Source organism: Parasteatoda tepidariorum, chromosome 9 (genome assembly GCF_043381705.1).
Source record: "Parasteatoda tepidariorum isolate YZ-2023 chromosome 9, CAS_Ptep_4.0, whole genome shotgun sequence".
In the NCBI taxonomy this organism is placed as follows: domain Eukaryota; kingdom Metazoa; phylum Arthropoda; class Arachnida; order Araneae; family Theridiidae; genus Parasteatoda; species Parasteatoda tepidariorum.
The window spans coordinates 89951551-89967153 of record NC_092212.1 but is presented as its reverse complement, the minus strand read 5'-3'; the positions used below and the strand labels follow the sequence as shown (position 1 = coordinate 89967153).

Sequence of the window (15603 nt, the reverse complement as noted above, 5' to 3'; positions counted from 1 at the left end):
ATATTAGAAAACCTATTACATCCATATATATTCTTTGATTTTGGACCTAGCAACAGTATTTTAACTACACACCTGGGAAATACTGCTACTAAAATCACTGACAGAAGCCAAAATGAACATATAACAAGCATATACAAAAAAAAAATTTAAGGTCAATTCCTACTTACAGTACCGCTCAAAAGTATCAGTACACCTAGAAACTTATAAAAAAATGGCAAAATTCAAAGTGTCATAACTTCTTTGAAAATTATCAAAAATGCTTCTGCTTTAGCTCATTTTGAAGCTTGAAATCTCTACTTTTATGTTCTTTAATTGGTTTTAATTAATATATTTTGCAACTATGTACAATTACGCTCGAAACAATCATAGAAAATTGTATTATTGTTTTGCGAAGTTTGACGCGATGTACGGGCACAAAGGGTTAGATATTGCTAATTTTTATTATACCATTGAAAAATTTGGACTTTAAGCTTTCATTTAAAAAAAAAATTCCAAAAAAACATGTTTTTTGACGAAGTTATTGTCAAATAAAAAAAAAGGTTTTTTTTCAGAATTTAATGATTTTTCAGCAATTATAATGAATTTTAGTGTAATTATAATATGATATGAAAATTTTTTAATTAAAATAAATTAAAATTTAATATTTCTCGATAATATTATTTCATAATNATTACACTAAAATTCATTATAATTGCTGAAAAATCATTAAATTCTGGAAAAAAACTTTTTTTTTATTTGACAATAAATTCGTCAAAAAACATGTTTTTTTAGATTTTTTTTTAAATGAAAGCTAAAAATCCAAATTTTTCAATGGTATAATAAAAATTAACAATATCTAACCCCTTTGTGCCCTTACATCGCGTCAAACTTCACAAAAAATTAATACAATTTTCTATGAGTGTTTCGAGTGTAATTGTACATAGTTGCAAAATATATTAATTAAAACCAATTGAAGTACATAAAAGTAGAGATTTTAAGCTTCAAAATGAGCTAAAGCAGAAGCATTTTTGATAATTTTTAAAGAAGTTATGACACTTTGAATTTTGCCATTTTTTTATAAGTTTCTAGGTGTACTGATATTTTTGAGCGGTACTGTAGGTTAACAAAGAAATATTTTATTTTAGTTGCTTACTTTCTTCTAATTAAAACTAAAATTAATTAATTAAATTTAATTAATGAATTAATATTTGAAAAAAACTGCATTCACATTAAGTATCATCCAATATAAGTTTAAGAAAATGTGTTTGAACATGAATGGAGGAATTAAAAGTATTTTATTAACGATTAAAAATTTGAACACGATATAGAGAGAGTGTGAACTAATAGTAGGAATTGAAAGAAGAAAAAAAAGGTGTTTGGTATCAGAAAACTATAAAAGTATAAATTGGGTGATGTGGATCCCATTCACTACCACGTAATGTTCTTTATTGAATTTAACTGACACAGCGAATATAAAATAATGAAATGTTTAAATGTGCACAATGAACTATTTTTTTGTTCAAAGAGAGCTATAAGTTAGAAATTATCACTAATGTTATTTTCAAAATATGTGAAAAACTGAATCGTTTATGGTAAAATTTAAAACAATGACTAAAGCTAAACCAATAAAAAAAATCCATTTCGTTTCTTGCTCCTCTCTATTTAATGAATGAATTAATATTTGAAAAAAAACTATCTTAACATCAAATGTTATCCACTACAGGTTCAAAAAAATGTATTTAAATTGTGAGTTGATGAATAAGAAGTATTTTATTAACGATTGAAAATGTGAACAAGATATAGGGAGAGTGGGAAATAATAGTAGGAATTAAAAAATCTAATGGTAAAGAGAGGTTTTTAAATTAAGAGCACACTTGCAAACAATTTCTCCTATTTTTTTATTTTAATTTTTTAAAACTAATATAACTTTATTGGGAACAAAAACAAACACATAAATACAAAGAACATATATTCGTCGTCAAGAGGAAAATCCTGTCCAGATGACAAAGAAAAGTAAAACAATAAATTTAAATTAGAAATTTAAAAAAAAAGGAAAAAAAAGGGGGGAATATTACAATCACAAATTATTTTGCTCATCATAAGACATCAAATATTGTTGAACACTGTAATAATGAAAAAAAAAATTTAAATACATTTTTTTTTAATAACGGCAGGCAATGAATTTAATTAAAATACATGAAATTATATTAAAAAAATAACAAAGGTAATATAAGAAATTTATTTGGACTGGCACAATAATTTAATTGGCAAATAATCAAATGCTTCCTTTAAAGTGAAAAATAGAGGTCTAAATCGTAATGTTCATCACAAATTTAAATAAAGCACGCTTAAAAGAAGAATTTATTTGGATATTTTGCAACTGGAATGGTAACTTATTATATAATTTAGGTGCTAAGTAGAAAAACTGTTTTCGTGAAATTTCTTTTATAAAGTGGGGAATTTCATATATTTCAGTTGGTTTCCTTTCAGACACATTAGTTTTTAATTTGCATATTAATTTATTGTTGTGTAAATAAAATAAAATACGAAAAAATACATTATGGCGAAATGGTAATAGGTTAATTCTTGTACAAATATTGATAGTAGTTATACTTGAATTATTTATATATAGAGAATTAATAATCTTGAGGCGATTATTCTGAACTGAGATTTGTGGTATTGCTTTTATGATGTTTTGCTACTTTTATTTTTGCTGCACTGCTCTGCACTGCTATGATTACTTTAAAGTTTTAGTTTCCCTTTCATAAGTTTTCACCTGCCTTTTTCTGCCCTTAAATAATTCAGCCAAAAATAAAAATAAAAGAAATAGCAAGTATAGCCCTACTTATTTTAGTGATTATGGTAACAGCCAATAAGAGTTGTGGAGGCTTTGGGGCTGAGTTGAAGAAAGGAGAGAAAGAGGGAGAGGCACACATGGTTTGGGAGAGCTGGGGTTATGATACAAAAAGATGAGGATCCTCAACAGCTAAGTTATATTATAAAATTTCCTATCACCCCATAATAATTTTTTTTAATTTATTAATTAGCAGTGCAGCTTCAAATTGTATAATTTCATGTTAAATTTTCATGTATTATTAATTGGAGGGAATGCCTTCCTGGAACAAAATTTGTAACTCCAAATATCTTACTTGATCTATATTAAATAAATTATTTTAACACCTTGCAAATAGTGATCATTCTAATGATCTTGTTCTCTTACTTAAGAACATATTATTTTTAATTGTTATTTCATTTTTATTCTTTTCATAATGTGTGTGGTGATGAACTGAACATCACCACAGATTAAAGGAAGTAAATGAGTTTTGTATTCACCGCCATATATTATTGCACCATAATTAAAGAATAAAATCAGGAGTAATAGAGTGTTTTCACAAAATTAAAATAAATTTTATCATCTTAAAAAGAAAATTCAACTAAAATAAAACACAATTTTTTAACTAAATTGTTAATATGTGTTTTCCATTTCAAATCAGAATCGATATATAGTCCCTAAATATTTGATATTATTTACAGATTGTAGAATATAGCATTTAAAATTTTCATTAGTATTTTTACAGGAGAGAGAGTGAAATTTTAAATTTAAGTTAAATTCTGATTTTCTTAAACAGAAATAAATATATTTAGTTTTGTTCAGATTTAAATTTAAGTCATTTACTGTAAATCATTTTGAAATTACGCATAAATCAGATTCAATTTGAAAAATTAGTTGATTTAAATAAGTGCAAGAATACAAAATTACGGAATCATTGATGAATATAATAAACAATAAGGGTCCTAGAATAGATCCTTGAGGAACACCACGGTTTGAAAAAATATAATTACTAAAATTACTTCGGATTTTAACTCTATGTTCGGATTTTAACTCCATGTAAGTAAAGTACATCACAATCATTCAATTCTAGGAAAACAAACGAGGTTAAACTTGTTGAGATATATATTTTAAGACAGTTTGAATTTGGGTTTGAGGTACTGTTAGCATTTGCAAATGATTTATTGAATTGATCAGATCGTTTAAAATATCAGGTAAAGTAGGTGATTTGCTCTGATTACCAATAATACTATTTACAAGATCCCATTTTTGTTTATTTGAATCACAATTTAAAAATTTGATTTTGAAATATTCTGATTTTGCTGTTTTAATTAAGTTCTTAAGCTCAGAAACTATAGTGTTGTATGCTGTTTTGTAAATAATATCCCATGGATATTTTCAATTTTTTTTAAATGGTTTTTCCCTTCTTCGAATTAAAATCATGATATTACTAGTCATCCAATTATTTTCGGCTCTGTTGTTTGATTTATGCGTATATTTAAAATTATTTTTTAAATTATTAAGTTTGAAAACAAAACTTCGATATTGTTGATTAAGAGAATCTTGAGGATTGTAATTAAATTTGTAATTTGACAGACAATTATAGAGCTTATTATAGTTGATTGAAATCTTATAATGCGTATATTTGCTACTTTTATCACAGAATAGCAGGAAATACTTAATAGAATATCATGGGAGAAAAAAAAACCGTTTCTTATTGTATGAAAGCCATGTTAAAAAACATACAACAATCTATGATAATAAAAATATACATCTTTATTAGTTGTTTTTTCATGTAATATAAGAGTTTATGATAGTGGATTCAAATACCAATCAAGAGATGACAGGTTAGTATGTTGCTAACTTTTGAGTGTGATAGAATGGCTTTATTAAAACACTGGTGATTGTGAGCTCAACTCAAAAATCCTGAAAATTTCTTGAGTGAAATCATTAATTTCAAAAAATTAATGTCTTTATAAATTCAAATTTTTGATATTTTCCAAACATGAAATTCTAAATAAATTATATGCAGCATAATTTAAATGAATGAATGTATAAGCTTACCTTAGGGTGCATAACCAAATTTCTCAACAAAAAATAAACACCTTTTAAGCACTTTTTAAGCACTCAAAAAATATTTTTAAGCACTACATGCATTAACAAAATGAAAAATAATTTTCAAAGACTTTATATGATCATGATAAAGTAAATAGTTTTTGACAAAGAACTTTTTTCTTGAATATATTAACCATTATAAAACGTTCAAGAGATTTTCGGTTCGATATCAGATGGTGGAAAATGAAGACAAATTTTTTTTTTTTTTTTTTATTTTTCTTCTATTTTATAACCGTCGTTGAACAGCCGACCCAATTTCATGAGTTTACGACTACTTACGTTCAACTCCGTAGCCTTGTAATTTTGAACCAATCCAGAAGACAAGGAAACTCCTGGATCAGTACCCCCAGAGGTATTGATTTGTTGTGGGAACATGGAGGACTTTGAGACTCGACAGATTTAACGTGCATCAGTCACAATTTACTACACGGGGAGTCTTCGGCCGGCGAGGATCGAACCCACGACCTCTTGGATATGGGCCCAGCGCCCTACCGACCAGGCTATCCCGGCTGAAGACAAAAATTGAGACTATCTTGCAAAATGCATCAGATGAGAGTGCATATTACACATGAGAGTGCAATAATCTCACCGAACCCTGCTCAGTAGACGCATATGCGGACTCGCTGGTATTTCATCAAACATGTTAAATGATTAGTCTTTTCATAAACTATGGACCGACGGTAAGCCGAGATAGATTGTGGTTGAATAAATTGTAAAACGTTAAATAGAACAATGTGAAAAGCACGCTTCTGCATAATACATGGCGAAAATTGACACGGTAAAGAAAAAAAATCCCATTTTCGAAAAGGGAAATTTAAGCACTTTTTAAAAACACACAATGAAAAATAAAAGCTTTTAAAAGAAGTAACATTGAAAATAAGCACCTTTAAGCACTTTTTAAAAACGCTATGCACAATGTATAAGTTCATAATTTATAACACAATAATGCTTGCAAAAACTGCCTTTTAAAGTGTATTAAAGCATACAAGTTAAAAATTAACAATAATTGCAAAAACTGCATTAATGTGTTAAAAGCACACTATATTATGCTTCAAATACAATCGCAAGAACGGATAACAATCTTAACAACAGCTTAATACAAGAGATGTAACTTACTTTTATATGAGGTAATGGTCAACTTCTCTGTGAGTTTGATGCTTGTAAATCTATCTTACTAATGTTATCTTTTGAATAGGACTTTGGGGAACTGAAATTCATAGAAATTCCTTTGGAATGTTCTTCCTCTTTTTTTTTTGTTTCGATTTCTTCTTGCAACTTTCTGGATTTTCAATAACGCTTAAAGCTGATGATACAGCCTACTCTGGCCTTGTGGTGTAAATGATTCTAAAAGAAAATATCTCACTTAATGAACATGCGATTATAATACAATTCAAAATCTCAGAAAAGCTAGAAAATAATAAAAGCAATAATTTAAGCAAAAACTCAATTTCATTTAAAAATAGAAAAAATAGGTTTTATTTTAATTATGATTTATATTAAAAATGATTTGCGACCTGCAAAATCACGGAATTTAAATAAATTTTAAAAAAAATATGAGCACTGCAGGAAAAATACTTTTTCTTCTTCAGTAGCAGGTTTCAGTAGCCGATGACCTGCACACGAAGTCTAGCACTTTATGGCAGAACTGCTGAACGAGGAACAATACCGCACAACCTCAGTCTCTACGCAGACTGATCCAAGTGGTCACCCACCCGCACACTCACCGCAGCTGGTGATGCTTGACTTCGGTAATCTGCTGGGTCTTTATGATCTTGCGGACCATTTTTTAAAAGACGGAAATAAGAAACAAAATTCCCTGTATTTTCCCAGTTTCTAAAGAAAAACTCAAAATTCCCTGCATTTTCCCTGTTATTTTAAGTATTTTGCAGGTTTTCCCTATTCTCCCTGTGGAGTGGCAACCCTGTTCTTTATGGCATGAACTATATCAATATATTTTTTAAAAAAATGAACAGTAAAAAAATAAAATAAGAAACACTATAAACAAGGTTGTTGTTTTAACCATTTTCTTTCCTTTCTTTCTATAAAGGGAAGGAAAAAGGAATTATTTGATTTAAAATGGATTATTTATATTTAAGTCATTTTTTAAATTATTTAAAATAAAACACAAAATTTACTTACATGTATTACAACTACTAATTTATGTTTCTTCTAAAAATAAATAAATAATTAAAGATAATTTAATAAAAAATTTTCTTTAACTTAATAAATTTTTTTTTATTGTACTATTTCACTTATTATCGCACTGTTTTTTGTACTAAAAATCTATCAATGAAGCATTATATAATTGCTTCATTAGAAAGTTTGGTTTTGATAATTCAGCTAATCCTAATCTGTTTCTAATTAATTATTTATTATTGTTCAATTTTTGAACATAGTCAACTACCTCATCTTTTAAAATAATCTTTTAAGACTAAAATAATTATGCTTCTAAAATAATTATTCGTAATTTTGAATAGCTAAACATACTAAATTAATTTTAATACATGAAACATATCGTTGAAAAACATAAAAGTTAAGAAATACATAGAGGGCAAAAAATAAATGCTTGCTGATAAATTGTTTCACAATAAAAATAAAAACTTTAACTGTTTGCGGTGAATGAAATAGCATTACCTTTATTTACATTCTGGTTGAGTTACTTTATTATTTAAAAGTAATACATATTCAAATTCATAAGTAAGCAATTAACCACTTAACATATTTTTATAGTAAAGTTTTAGAAACATAACTAATTTCGCGGAATTTTCTATAATATGCAAAAACTAGAAATTTCTATTTAACCAAAAGAAATTTATAAAACCAGTGAGTTTGCAACTATGTACACTCTTACATCAAACTCTTTTTTCAATTTATAAACTGGGTCATTAACTACATAACAATGATTTTAGATTAACACCTAAACTGGATCTAGTTGCATGCCCTGTGTGGAGATAATTTACGGAGATTCTAAAATTTTGATTACGCCTTACTCTAATTAATACCTGAAAAAACTTCAATTCAATTTTTAACACTTAATTATTTTCAACTAGCATTTTTATAATAAATTGAGAGTTGAATAAAATTAAAGTTTCTCTTTCCTAGAAAATAAATAATTATCTCATTAAAATGTATTAAATAAAATGAAGATAATTTGTACAGAATTCTGAGAGAAGTCACAAAACTATAAAATTTTTCATTTTCTTTGTGAATGATGGGCAATACTGACTACAAAGTTTGCTTTAAGTTTCTGATATTAGAAAAAAATATAAGAGGATCAAATAACTTTAACAAAATGATTGAACAACAAAGTACAATAAAACCTCGATTATCTGATCTTCAATTTTCCACTTTAACCAAACTATCGAATATTCCAAGGATTTTTTTATTTTATTACTTTTTTTCATTCTCTATTTTTAAAGCCACGGAAAAAAATTAAGAACTTTATCCTCTAAACACTCAGCAACACGAAATTCATCTGCATGAGCAAACAGCTGGGGTAAGAAAAAGTCGTAAGTGCTTCTGAATATATAGAACGAGAAGATGCGACAGCAGTCACCCTGTGTTTCTCTGGAAAAAAATGGCAAAACATTGCAGCAAAAAATGCCTAAGTAAAATACAACAAGAAACAATTAGGAATTTCAAGTAAAAACTCCTAAGTAAGAATATGAATTGGATGTAGTGTATGTGTATGTATAATCCTTGTATTTTAAAATAAACATTTAAACCTAAAAAAATGTGTATTTCATCATAAACATTTAAACCTAAATAAATTATTTTACCTGCAATTTTCTCTCTAACCATGTTTATTGGTTAGTCTAGGTCCACATTTATTTGGATAATCGAGACTCTATTGTAATTTTAAAAAATAAGTTAACGTAACTAATAAAACTTCACACTACCATGATATATAAAGAACAGAGTTAGAAAATAAGTCATGAATGGTGGTGGCCTTATCATTAATGTAACCTAGAAAAAAATGAAATACATTTTTACTGAAATTACTCAACATTTTCTTTCAGTTATTTTTATATTACTTGCTATTTATATTAATTAGAAATTAATATGATAAATGTTGTAACTTTAAAATTAATTCAAAGGATAAATTTAAAAAAAATATATCTCACCCAAACAAAGAGAACGATCTCTGCTACCAACAGCACAGCAACAGAAATGTTCAACCTGTTAAAAATATATCAGTTAACAATTAAGAAAAAAAATCTCTCTAAAATACATTGGTTTAAAACTGTTTCTTATTATTGGTGCATTCTTAGAGACTAGAATTATTGAATTTCTAAATTTTCAAAGATTTCTTTGGTTGTCATCAATATAAAATCGGTAAAAGTTACATGAATTGTTTTTATTTATCCTTTAATTAAAGCAATATTTGTTTATCATTAGACCATAATATATTTCTCAACTAAAATTGGTTTATGACTCTGATTACTATTCAAAGTTAAATCTTAAAACAAAACCGGTGTTTCTTTATAATAAAGTATTCCTACAATGTTACCTTTATTTTTCAACATTTCACAATGAAAAAATTTAAAATGTTGAACATTTCCCAATTATTAATTAATTATTAAGTACAGTGCGCAAAAAATAAGCAAAACACCCTGAATAACTTTTGTTCTAAGGATTAGAATTTCAAGTACTAGGACTGAATCTCAAATATACTAATTAATTAGTGCAGAAGATATTTTAGGTTGTGAAATCAGACACAAAAACGTGTTTTTTCCAAATAAACAGGACGCTTAAATGGCAGATTATAATTTCTGACCACAAAGATATACGGAGATAGCCCAATCTAGAAAATATAAATGAATAATATGTTTGTATAATAATATCTTAAAATATAAATGTTTGAATCCCTAAATTTTAATTTTATTTTTTGCTTATTTCAATAATACTCACATAACTGCTTCATAAGATGTCACTGTATTCATTTATTTAAAAAAAAATTGGTTCAAATAACAAAAATATTTTGACCCTCTTATCATGAAATAAAGAACAGGTAATATGAAAAGTAACATTCAACCTAATCAGCCCAACATTTTTTTAAGCTTATTCAAGAAGCTATACTTTACATTTCACACATACGTTTAGATTACTTAGAAAATATAACATTTATTAAACATTAGCTTGATTAATTTATGGTTGTTTGCAATAAGCCCAGATTAATGAAAGCTTATTGTTTTTTTTTTCTATTTTCGATCTAACCTTTTCAAAGGCTAATCACCGAAATTTAATTAAATTTTGATGTAACTTAATAAACAGTACTAATAGTTAATAAAAGGAGCTGCTCTTAAATAAATAAAAAATTTATTAGCATTCTATTATCTAATAAGAAACAACTACCATATATTGTATTTCGGTTAATTAATATCAAAAGTGTAAATATTATATAGAATATATGAAAACCTAATAGAATAAAAAACACCCAATGAAAAAAGCGCCTTTAAGGTCTTTTAAAAACCGAAAATAATCATCTTTAAGAACTTTTAAAAAACGTTTTACACCCTCATCAGATAGGTTAGAAATTAGTATTCACTTTTCTAACTAGTCTGGCACATTGTGTAATGTCAGCTTCCAAAGGACTTAGTTTTTTTAATCATACCAATACCAATAACCATACCAATAACAATGTATAAAACACAGGTAATTAAATTGAATATGTAACAAATAAACAAAATACGAGAGCTGTTGCAAACTTGTAGCAATGTTTTATTTCTGACAAATTGAGTAAACTGTAGAAATTGATGACATGCGAGAACGGTACTCGAACTGTGCAGTACTTAATTTGTCGTTCAAGACAGAACTAAAACCAAGCACACTGATAAAATTGTGTATTGGAGTATTAAATATGATTAAAAAGTAAGCCTGAAGTTGTCCTCAATGATCACCAGGTGATTTTTTTAACATTTCTTTTGACCTAAAATTGCATATCATTAAAAATGCTAAATTGCCTGTTTTTTTTCAATTACAACTCTCTGTTAAAGTAAATTGACTAAAATTTTAAAACAATTGAATCTAGCAATGATTGAATCTTTAACTTATTTATTTAAAAAGACTAATTATTATTTAGAGTTATTTAATAGACATAGCCCTCATAAAGAAAAAATCATTACAAGAGATATAGAAATACGCTTAACTGTAATAACATGCATTCTAAAAGGAAAAAAAATATTCTCTAGCTAAGAAAAAAAACATTTAAAAAATACACACCTACAGAGTGTCCCTTTAATGTACTAACGCATCTCCAATGTTCCACGTTTCCCATTACTTCCAAATGCTGTAGAGCCAAGACCATATCTATTGCGTACAAAAAGTGGTTTACTTCATTAAAAATTTAATAAATGAAAACGTTTAGAAAATTACAAGTAATTATTGGCAAGGTATAAACTAATGTAAACTAAAAGTAACTAAAATTACAGTATCACAAAATAGGATCATTGATAGGAATATACTTTTTTTTAAAAGAAACCGATTTCGTCTGTGACAGTGGAAAAATGCAACAACAAAAAAAAAATGGATAAAATGGATGTAATAGAACTAGTCAAAATATAGTTGTAAATATAGTCAATCTCAAAATGTAGTTGATTCTCCATGCAAAAAATAAATAAATAACACTGGCTATAAATACCATAAATGCAACCCACAGAATATTTTCAGGGACCGATCAAAACAAATTCAGGCCCAAGGCCCACAAATTTTCCGGACCCCTAACAAAATATTTTGAAATTAAATTTCTGAAAAGTAGTCGTAACTATAAAAAGAATCTATTGAACTGCATGATTCAAGACAAACATTCTAAAAATTTTTGAAAGCAGACAATTGAAGATTATTTTTCTAAGATAAAGTTTCCGCGCATCTAAATAGTAAAGCTAAATATAAAACAACAAAACAATGTTGTATAAAAATAAAAACGGTTTGGTGACCAAAAACAAGTGAAATCAGTGATTTTTGCTATAAGTCACTGATTAGTTGAATTATTTTAAAGATTGTAGCCTTCCATCTACAGTTTTACACATTTGTTAAGAATAAGCTTTTAGTTCTTGTTGACACTAATCATTTCAGGGTTCATGCAGAGATCAGAAGAAGAAATCCAAGGAGTATCCAAGGAAGCCAAAATTTTAAGGACTTATCAAAAATTTAAGTAAAAGATAACTAGATAGTTTTTTTTTTAATTAAAGAGCAGTTATTATAAAGAACTTGCAAAAATATATATTTTGCATAAGATTTTTTCTTCTAGCCATTTTAAAATAAATTTTGACTTTGTCAAACTTCATCAAGAAAAATAAATTAAAGTTATCACTTTCACACATAAATACATTTTCCAGTTTCAAATATTTTAATAAATCTTGTTTAAGTACATAATACAGATGTTTAAGATCCCTGTGGCAGAATTTTTTTGGACTTTCTGCGACTTACCTCTCTATTACTAATATCTTTCTGCAAGATACTTTTAAAAATAACAAATATACATGTCACTAAATTAAAGTAACAAAAGCATCAACTTCACAAAAAAAAAGAAAAAAGAAAGAAATCTTTTGTATCAAATAAAGAATTTTTTAATTAAATATATAAAAAAAATTTTTATCCTAATATTATGGGCTATATTCTTGCATTTCATAGTGGGAAAACAAATTATTTCCTTTTTCGCATTAAAAAATCGTGAAATCTGTAGCAGTAAATCGGACTCTTCAAAAAAGGGTTACTAAATGCACGTTTTCATTTCGAGATTCAGTTGTTTTAATAAATAATGTATTAAAAATATCAGATTTTAAAACTATGTGGAAATAGTAATAGCTGCATTAAAAAAATTAGAATGAAATTTTCTGCCGAAAAGAAAACCAAAATTTTTTTCATTTATCTTTATTTTTCAATGTTCTCAAATGAGAATAGAAAAAGCATTTTTTTTCTACTCAGATACACGAGAAGGGCATCTTTTGAATATAAATCTGAAGTTTATTTTGAAACTTTCTGCTGAAAAAAAAAACTTTTAACTTCCGAAAAAAAAAATCCTTCTGCAAGAACTTGGTAATATTCTGCGACAATATCGCCACGATTCTGCCACAGGGTTAAAGATTAACATAAAAACCTACTAATCTTATATTTATAAATTTGAATACATAAAGCAAATTTGAATATATAGTCATTTTATACAAAAAATAATCACAGTAAATCATTAATTAAGTTTGCTTGTAACATGTAAAATTAAAATTATTAGCTGTTAATTTTCTTCTAACCCTTGCAATTCAATTTTTTTTTCTTTTTAAGTTTTTCTTAAACTCTTAGATTTTGACAGTTTGCATATCATTTCGCTTCCCTGCTTGGACAGCAAATTCATCAGTGGATTTAGTAAATTCATCTAAGCAACACAATAATCTAAGGAGTTTGTAAGGACTAATTTGGAAATCTAAGTAGTTCCAAGTACTCCTTGGAGACTTTTTTTTATTTCTAAGGAGTATAAGGAGTCTGTACGAACCCTAACATTTACAATGTTTGAAGTTATAAGTTACTGCCAAGTCATGTAACATCCCAATAAAATTTAAACAAACCAAACCTAAACATGATTTTTTCATTATTTTAAAATTTAATAAGTTTCTCAGTCATTTTAGTAATGAATGCAGCATTTGAGCTTTTTAGCTATCATCGATGGCTACAGTAGAACCAAGCATAATCACGGAAACAGGGATATGTTAGAAAACCGAAATCATTGGATAATCGGGAGAACTTTTAAAGGAGACGTTTTAACATACGAATATTGAAATGATTTTTACTTAGTTTTTTCACCACTAAACACTTTCAAAAGAATTATTAGTGAATTTGGTTAATATTATATTCAACTGTAAAAAAGAGTATTAAGCTTCAGCTTTAAAAGCACTGCTTTCAACAGCTATGGTTTTCATCATAAAATTTATCACAATGTATTGGAATGGGGTGATTATCTTCAGAAGCAGTGTAAAAATATAACAGTGTAAAAATATAATCAACGGTGTAAAAATAAAATAAAATACAAGTCAGAAAGTGTTTTGAAATGGAAAAATAAAAAACAGAAGAAATACTTTAAATTAAATAAATATTGATTCCACAAGTGTCTAAAATATTTCTTAAGAAAATTTTCAAATTACATATGAAAATAATTTATTTGCTTTATAGATATGAATAAATAATTTATATATTCAAATCTATGGAGATTTTAATATACTAAACCAGATCATATTTTATCAACTAAAGAACAATGTTTTAGCGGATAACTATACAATTTTGTAGAAATAGCTTTAGAAGAGCTTGTGATAAGGAATAACTCTGATAAAGTTTAAAATCATATATTTTGGTCAAAAACTAAAAAAATTTTGTTAAGTTAATCTGATTTTGTGTCGAAATATATGTAAGAAAATTGGTTGCGTTATCAATTATATACCAATAGTACAAACTGTTGAAAATATTCAAGACCTGTAAAATTTAGAGTTAGCAAAAAATCATAGCTTTTTAATATATATATATGAAACATGAGAGAAAATTATATATAAGATTATCAGATTTTTTTAAAAAAAACTTTCCTTTATCAATTAAATTTCTGATAAAAAATCAGTATTAATAATGATCAATATTTCTAGCTGTTTAATATTTTAATAAATTTCTATAGATAATGGCGAATTTTAATGAGATATCAAATGAGGAGTAAATTAATTTAAAGAAACATAATAAAAACTAATGGTTACTTTTAGTAGAACAATTCTTTCTGTATTATTATATAATCCAAATTTAAAAAGTTTTACAAGTACTTGCATTTAAATAAACAGTAAATTACTTTATATACAGCTAATGGAAAATTTAAATTTAAATGTTTCATGCGTTATTTTCATCCACATTTATTTTTTATTTATTAGTCTATTTTGAACATCAATGAATTATTTACATTCATTTCAATCTCGGGACAAAACCTTTAATTGTATTGAAATTATAATTTAAAATAAAAATTATATTTATTTAATAAAGTATATTTAAAAATTATTATAAAAAATATTTTCCAAGTTAAATTTATGATTTCTTAAAAGAAAAAAAATCTAGGTATAAATTAATAATTTAAAAAAAAATTAGGTTACTTAAATTGCAAATAAAATAGAACCATGGTACAAGATAAATTTTTAACTACTCAAAAATGACCATCTTATTCAACAGACTTGAATCCATTGAAAATTCAGTATAGTCCATCTTGGGTAAAACTTCATAAGAATATGGCACCCATAAAAAATCCTCGTGTAAAGAATTGGACAGAATATTAACAGGTGAGTCACAGCACGTAGCAGAAAAGTTTAGGACATGGTGACAGCTCCGAATTAAGGCTAAAGATAGTCACTCTGTCATATTTAGCAACTATTTACAGGTGATAATGTTTTCATGAGTTCAGACATATTAAAGCGAATATGCGTTATTTTTTGTCACTCAGTATAATTTGAATATTTTACATCATTGTTCAATTAAAATAGTCATGATATTTGTTTCATACCTGACTTTTAGCTCGAATTCTAATGTGACCAGTCACTGGAGCCTCATGATGAACAGGATTTTTCTCAATGCTTACATTAGCTAGGGCATATTCACCAAAAATAGAACGGGCATATAAATTAGCAGCCATGAAACCACATTCACCAGACAGGGCCTACATGAAAAGA

General features: G+C 26.6%; 1 protein-coding gene, 1 long non-coding RNA gene and 1 pseudogene across 2 annotated transcripts in view; 1 reads left to right on the top strand and 2 right to left on the bottom strand.

Moving 5' to 3' along the window:
• The window catches only part of LOC122272569 (uncharacterized), a 568266-nt gene that overhangs the window by 135710 nt on the left and 416953 nt on the right, over nt 1-15603 (top strand). The gene's annotated exons all lie outside the window — the stretch shown is intronic.
• The window catches only part of LOC107444098 (coatomer subunit beta-like), a 90687-nt pseudogene that overhangs the window by 50494 nt on the left and 24590 nt on the right, over nt 1-15603 (bottom strand).
• On the bottom strand, nt 2042-9105 carry LOC122271715 (uncharacterized). The gene is made up of 3 exons (XR_006226559.2): nt 9049-9105; nt 8824-8890; nt 2042-2102 (listed from the first exon to the last, which is right to left on the bottom strand). It is a non-coding gene; the product is annotated as an uncharacterized lncRNA (long non-coding RNA).